The sequence below is a fragment of the Sardina pilchardus genome, chromosome 24, assembly GCF_963854185.1.
Source record: "Sardina pilchardus chromosome 24, fSarPil1.1, whole genome shotgun sequence".
Taxonomy (NCBI): domain Eukaryota; kingdom Metazoa; phylum Chordata; class Actinopteri; order Clupeiformes; family Clupeidae; genus Sardina; species Sardina pilchardus.
Window position 1 is genome coordinate 7,963,822 of NC_085017.1, and position 7,500 is coordinate 7,971,321.

General features: G+C 41.4%; 1 long non-coding RNA gene across 1 annotated transcript; it reads right to left on the reverse strand.

Moving 5' to 3' along the window:
* Window positions 1-4,798: 4,798 nt before the first annotated feature.
* On the reverse strand, window positions 4,799-5,520 carry LOC134073101 (uncharacterized). Its single transcript, XR_009937247.1, has 2 exons — window positions 5,445-5,520; window positions 4,799-5,217 (listed from the first exon to the last, which is right to left on the reverse strand). It is a non-coding gene; the product is annotated as an uncharacterized LOC134073101 (long non-coding RNA).
* Window positions 5,521-7,500: the final 1,980 nt, after the last annotated feature.

A 7,500-nucleotide genomic window follows, 5' to 3' on the forward strand; every position in this document is an offset into this window, starting at 1 on the left:
AGCATTTTTACAAATATGTGTATATGTTTTGACTGAAGTGTGTATGTTTTGACTGAAGTGTTTTATGTAGCAAAGAATCTAGGAATTACGCAAACTGAGTGTGGCGTTTGGATAGCTGTGCTTAAATTTTGTTAAAAAGAACTCGGTTTTAAAAATCGTGTGTAAGCAATTGAAAAAAACTGTAATGTAGTTTGGAGCTTTTGGATGAACTAAGAGCTGATCTGGAGCTTGAAGATGCGGTCATATAGTTCCTGTCATTACAAATACCTTTTCTGCATCAATCGAGTGTACATTAGCTGTGTCTGCTGACGTCTCCTAAAGCAGTTTGTCAGGTGCTACATGCTGGTATGGATGGGTTGGTAGGCTACATACAGTTTCCAACCCCCCCATTATGTCTGTGCTCACTGTCATTTATGCAGTTTTTTCTCATCACCCACAAAACGTTCACCAATCAAACATGAAGTATTTTAGAATGCCTAGTAATTTAGCACTCATGATATGGGATAGTAGATTAGACCCACGGAATCTCTCTGGGCCCTAATTTGAATGATGGGCAAAGTTCTTAAGTCTACCTTCATCATCAAGTCCTTCACCACCACACCCTGCTCAGCTTCCACGCATAAAGGATGGGGACCAGCCTGGCTCCGCCTGACTACGTACTTCCGCTCAATTGCATTTCTCTTCATACTCCGTCTGGTATAGCTGGATTCAACTTTGTTTACTCCGGCAAATGCATCTCCGCCCAATCAATGAACAGAGGGCGTTCCCAAGAGCGATTACATTTAAGTTTCAAGCCTATCATTATCGTTGTGTCCCCCGTTGACTTGACTTGACTCTTGACTTGACTTGGTTATCATACGTCATTACCAAACGTGATTGAACCCCAATGAAAGCAAACGTGTTCACAAACCAGGAAATAAACGTTTGCCAATGGATCTACTGTAGGCCAGACTCTCTGCGAAGAAGAGATTCTTGTCTCTAGGGGACCAGGCACACACTCTCACTATTTGTCAGATTTCTGCAGACACATCTTTTACCAATTGGGCACTACAGTAATCCTGGAGTATCCTCATATATATAGTATATATATATGACAGAACATGTTACATAACCATAGGATATTGTTTTCAATTTGTTGTCTTCTGTTCCCAAGAATGCTTTATCTCACACATGTTTTTTTAGCACACATCACCATTTTGTTTTGTGTGCTAAACATGTCAGTTCACAGCCACTCCTCTCGTTTCCCTTAACTTCTCTGGCACACCCTGCGTAATCCTGTTCAGGGAACTCTAAATTTAAACCCGCAGTGGAATGCAACGGCGTGCTTTATGATGCCCGAGCGCTTATTTCTGCTCTCTTCAAATGACATTACTATGAGGTGCTGGGGAGATAGGTATTGATAAGTTTCTGGCCCTGTGTGTGAGAGTCTTGTCAAATGGCCGTGTACTGACAGGATGGTGTTGAGTTATCAGTGAGAGACATGCAGTGCTTCTCAGTTTCAATCTCATGATAGCATCAACAATAACATGTAATTATCAGATGTCATTCAATTATTACCTTATTTCCTAAAATATGAAATTGAGTGGTAACAGGACCAATACATGCTAGTCCAAATGTGCATTAATAATAATGAAATCTATTTCATCAGTTTAATATTCGTCATCATTGAAGAATAGAAATATGTTTTTCATATTTAACTCAAAGCCACCTAATGCTATACAGAGTCACGACACACCTAATTGAAACAATACCTCAAATGAGATCAGTAAAATGATTTACCACATTCTCCGGCCAATTGTTGATGGCACACACTGGACAACGTTGAGGAAAGACTGGCACAGGGTAGAAGTACAAGATGAAATATTTGCACCCTTTTTTTCTCTGCATTTTTTCTCTCCACAACCCATAAAAGATTGTGTCTTGCGTGTGATGTGGTGAGTGTGTGTGTGTGTGAGAGAGACTTTACTCAGAGAGAACTGATTACCGCAGAGCTGCAAGCCCTTTGAGTCATGGCACAGAATGACATTCTTTAGACTCTTAAAAATAGAAACCGTTTTCATTCTTTTTTTTTTTTTGCTGGGCATTTGTTTTTCTCATTGGATGTCCGTGGGGCATCGTCTCTCGATTTAAGGACTGGAATCATAACCAGATTTTTTTTTATTTCTTCTTTATTCCTTTCACTCTCTCCGTACTGCACTCTCTTCTTTGTGTTGTTGTGGAGCTTGTTTCATCTTCAGAGGAAAATTGGCTTAGCGTGGGAAAGTCAGAAATCTTCGAGGATAGGATTCTTGTTGTTTTAGAGTTGTGTGTGTGTGTGCGTGCGTGTGTGTGTGTGTGTGTGTGTGTGCGTGTGTGTGTGTGTGTGTGTGTGTGTTAAGGACAGCTAAAAGAAACCACTTTGCCAAAACCTCATAAAATGAAAAAAAAAGCTAGAGGTGGCCACAACACCACGACAAAGATATTGCCTGTCTATGTCTACAGGCCTTTACAAATGACAATCTTTGAGAGAAAGAGAGAGAAAAGGAAAAGAGGATTGACGATGGGTGTGTTTAAGTAGAGAGGAAAAGCAAGCGATGTGGATGGGTTGGGGGTGTGCGGGGTGGGGGGGGGGGCGGCTGGGGGGGTGGGAAGCATTCCCTCTCAGCCACATTAAAGAGATGAAAAAGAAAACAAACAGAAAAACATGTCTGACATGAAGGCCCTGGTTTCTGTGGCGACGGACAATGCCTGGCTGTGGCATGGGGAGGCCGAGCCACCCGTCTGAGCCGCGGCACCAGCGAAAGTCACCGCAGTCGGCCCCGCGACGGGGGCTCCTTCTGTGGGAACGCAGCTTGAAAGGGACCTCACTGGGGGCGACAAAGAGGCCTTTCAGCTTCCTCTTGGTGCCTTTAACCACACACCACCCCCCCCTCTCACACACACACACACACACACACACACACTCCCCCCAACGCGGCCCCCATCTCTACCACTTTATCTTATGGCGCTGGATGAGGGGAGAAGAGTAAACATCAGCATTCCTGTTCCAACTACCCCCTACCCCCTTTCCCTTTATCAGAGAGGGCTGAGCATGGGTGACAAGACAGTCGACCCAGGTTACCCCGGTAGAGCGGTGGTTTACTGTTTATCCCCTCTGAAAGGACTTTATCTCTCAATGAAGGTGTAGTTGGCTCAAAGCTGTAAACGGTTAGAAATATGAAATGGCTCAAGAGAAGTGAGAGTGCACGTCATAGGCTACATCATGGATTCCCTATTTTTTCCCATATGTGAGATCAGATCACATGACCTCAAAAACACTATAAAACAAACAAACAGATCAGCTTCCTCACATAGTTAGCCATTTGAACAATGGATTTGTGTGAAAGCAATAGTTGTCTCAAAAGATTGGCAGATGGCATCCTTCTCAGATACAGATGCAGAATTATACCTCCTCTCTAGAGTGGTAGCATGCACCCACTCTGTGTTGTTGCACAAGTGGACAATGAGCCAGTCATTCCGCCAGCGTCTGTAGTCATGTACTGCTAACTGGTGACTGTAACGATTTGAATGTTAGTGTATTGAATGTGTGCGTGCGTGCGTGTGTGTGTGTGTGTGTGTGAGAGAGAGGGATGCGTGTGTGTGTGTGTGTGTGTGAGAGAGAGAGAGAGAGAGAGAGAGAGAGAGAGAGAGAGAGGGATGCGTGTGTGTGTGTGTGTGTGTGTGTGTGTGAGAGAGAGAGAGAGAGAGAGAGAGAGAGAATGGGGAAAATATAAGCCTGTTAATTTCCATTGTGTGGCTAGTCTTGTTGTGGTTAAGGGGAAGGGCTAGTGAACAGACTGAAGTGGCCAGGCAGGATTGCAAGATATCTCCCAGAATCCCCTCTACCACTTAGTGCCATATTCGGTCTGCTCTGTTTTGTCCTCTCTCTCTCTCTCTCTCTGTCTCTCTCTCTCTTTTCCTTCACATTTTCCTATGTATTTTTCATTTCATCGTGTCTTTTTCACAGTGTAGGAAGTGTGCTGGAAAATGAATATACGGACATAAGGAAGAAACGAAGGAAAATAAAGCAAAACCCTTTTTGAAAGACAAATAAACGGAGTGAAAGTGGAGGGAGCTTTGAAGCAGTACCCCAATAAAAGTGCCACAGCCATGATTTCCTCTTCTCTCCTCTTCTCTCCTCTTCTCTTCTCTTCTCTTCTCTTTTCTTCTCTTCTCTTCTCCTCTCCTCTCTTTCAAATAATCTATTTTTCATTTGGATAGATGGACAAAACTGACTCCCAAGTCAACAAGGTTAGCAAGACATAGAGGATCTCATACACTCACAAAATGGCACATACACATGCACCCCTGTATATTACACTGTAAAATGTTTCACTGTGAATTTACTGTAAATTGCTGGCTACTAATTGCATGACTTTTACAGTAATTTACCGGTACTATCTCACACAGTAAATTACTGTGAATTTCATGTTTTATTGTAAAAGTCATGCAACTCAGTAGCCAGCAATTTGCTGTGAATTTACAGCATCATGTTGTGTATAATCACAATACCATACTGTACATTTTAATTTTTACTGTAAAAGTCATGCAATTTAGTAGCCAGCAATTTGGAGTAAATTTACAGTATCATGTTGTGTATAATCACAATACCATACTGTATATTTTCATTTTTACTGTAAAAGTAATGCAACTCAGTAACCAGCAATTTGCTGTGAATTTACAGTGAAAGATATTGTACATTTGAACATTTGATTTGTGATTTACCTGACCTATACCAACATGTTTTGGATCTGGTCAATAAAAGCAACAACAAAGAAAATACCATTTGAACTTTTAATGAACACTTTTCAATGAAAATCATTGAGCAGGCCATACAAACATTATAATATGAAGACATAGGATTGAACAAAAAAATATTGTACAGGCCTGAGACGGTGCAGCATAACCTTGTCTGATTTGACACGGAATGAGTCAGGGGGTAAATAGTGCAGTGTGTAAGTGCAGTATGGCAAGTCCATGTAATGTACTATGTGTGCTCAGGATGCGAATGGCATGAGGAAAGAAACTCCTCCTCAGTCTTCTGTTTTAGCCAAGTGGGATCAGACGTCTGCGTTACCTCAATGGTTTAAATAGTCCATGGTCAGAGTGTTAAAAAATGTTGGCCCCCTGTCCGTCCTCTTCTGGTCCTGCAGGGGTAGGGTGGTGCTCTGATGGTACCTTCGGCAGTAAATCGAGTATCTGTAAAAGAGTACAATAGGCCCTGTCCATGAATATAACTAATACAAACTACTCAAACTAGTAATCTTTTGTGACAAATAAAAAAAATACCCACATTAGCAACCTCAGTCAGATGCAATAGTTACAGTATAAGTAATGCAGATGTCGGGTGCTTTTCTTTTGATAGGAAGGATATTTCAAAGTGACCCCACAGTTCTGAGCAATAGTATATCTGTGTGATCTCATACCTAAGTGCAACACTGTCTCCAGCAGCTCCAGCCTTTGTACGTACACCACCTTTCTGATGCCTTACATCGATCATCCCCCATCTGACTTGCAATAGCAGCCTTTGGCTCCACACTGAGATTGTGACATGGCACCTAAAAAATAAAACAGCAATTGTCATACACCTTGTCATGGTTGAGCAAGATTAAAAAAATGAAGCATTAAAAAATAAGTAAGACAAGTCAATGAAATGTACAAACAGATATTATAATTACCTTGTGAAGGCACCCTTGCCACCACCACCATCACATCACCATCTACTGTATGTTAATTCCTGGTATCAGTTTATTTGTGAGGGCTCTGTCAATAAAAGATAGGATTTAACATAAGTATGCATTCTATACAATACACTTGAAATAATGAATGTGATCAGTTTGGCAGATATTCACAACACTTTACATTACCACCAACACAATGGTAAACATGGATATTTCAAGAGTATAGTATTTTAAGTAGCTGCATTCATTCACAGTAGAGCACTCACAATGGTACCAATAAATACATTCAAAACACATTAACACTTAGGCCACGTTGAGGGAAGCCGCTATGGCTTCAAGACGTCATCAATTAGCAAGTAGTGCAATCAGGACAGACCGACTTTACCCGGGATGGTTGATGGAGCCCACTACACAATCATAACAAACAGACAAGGAAGAGAGGGGATAAACGTACAAATAAATGCACACATCATAATGCTATATGTAATTCTGTAAATTTTTTGTATGTGTGCAGGGCCGGACCTACATTATTCTGGGCTGTCTTCGTATGGAAGTGGCACAAATTTGGAATTTTCCAGAATGCGCTCAGTGTTCCCAGGGCACCAGTCCTCACAATGCAATGTCTGTAAACAGAGGGAACAGAGGGAGACTAAGATTAATAAGTTGCAAAACACACAGAAGATAAAAAGATCATCACTGAAGCACTACTACACTCATATGCATTTTAAATAAACACATAGTTCGGCGCAGATTAGGTATATCAAACAAGGGATAAATAAGGGCTATGAAATTAAGAACATGAAGCCAAACACTACCCTTCACAACCTAAAGTGCATCATACCCCCATTCACATCCTTGACACGTCTGTTAATGACAATGGCCATACTAAACTGCAGTTTAGCTAAGGTTAAAGGGATAATCCGGAGTGAAATGCACTTTGGATCAATTTTTCGGACTATTGGGAGTACATACGTTGAGTTGACACCAAAATCATGTCATTCGGATGTATTTTGAGAAAGTTCGAGCTCACCGTTTTTAGCCAAAACTCGTTAGCCTGGAAGTGACTCGGGCATGTCCTTTCGCCGCTACAAAACGCTATTTTTATACCTCTTCTACTGTTCCAAACAACACTACACTTACGTGGTAGTGAGTAGAGGATCCCTAAAGCCAAACCGAAGTATCCCCACGTCTTTATGTGGTCGGATAGAGAGTCCAGAATTAATTTAATCGAGTCCGTACCTTTCCGGAAATGTTAATAAAGTGTTGTTAAAACGTTGCTAGCTGCAGCTGCGACATTTCCGGAAAGGTACTGACTCGATTAAATTTATTCTGGACTCTCTATCCGACCACATAAAGACGTGGGGATACTTCGGTTTGGCTTTAGGGACCCTCTACTCACTACCACGTAAGTGTAGTGTTGTTTGGAACAGTAGAAGAGGTATAAAAATAGCGTTTTGTAGCGGCGAAAGGACATGCCCGAGTCACTTCCAGGCTAACGAGTTTTGGCTAAAAACGGTGAGCTCGAACTTTCTCAAAATACATCCGAATGACATGATTTTGGTGTCAACTCAACGTATGTACTCCCAATAGTCCGAAAAATTGATCTAAAGTGCATTTCACTCCGGATTATCCCTTTAAGGTGGGAGATAAATTACTACATTCATTCGTTTTACTGGTCCTCTTTCCCTTTGTATCGGCACTACTGTATATCAAATTTAAATTAAGTTATCTACCTAAGCCTATGTCCCATGACAATTCTTAAAAGTCACGTTAGTTAGGAAAGTAACATTAACAACTCTCA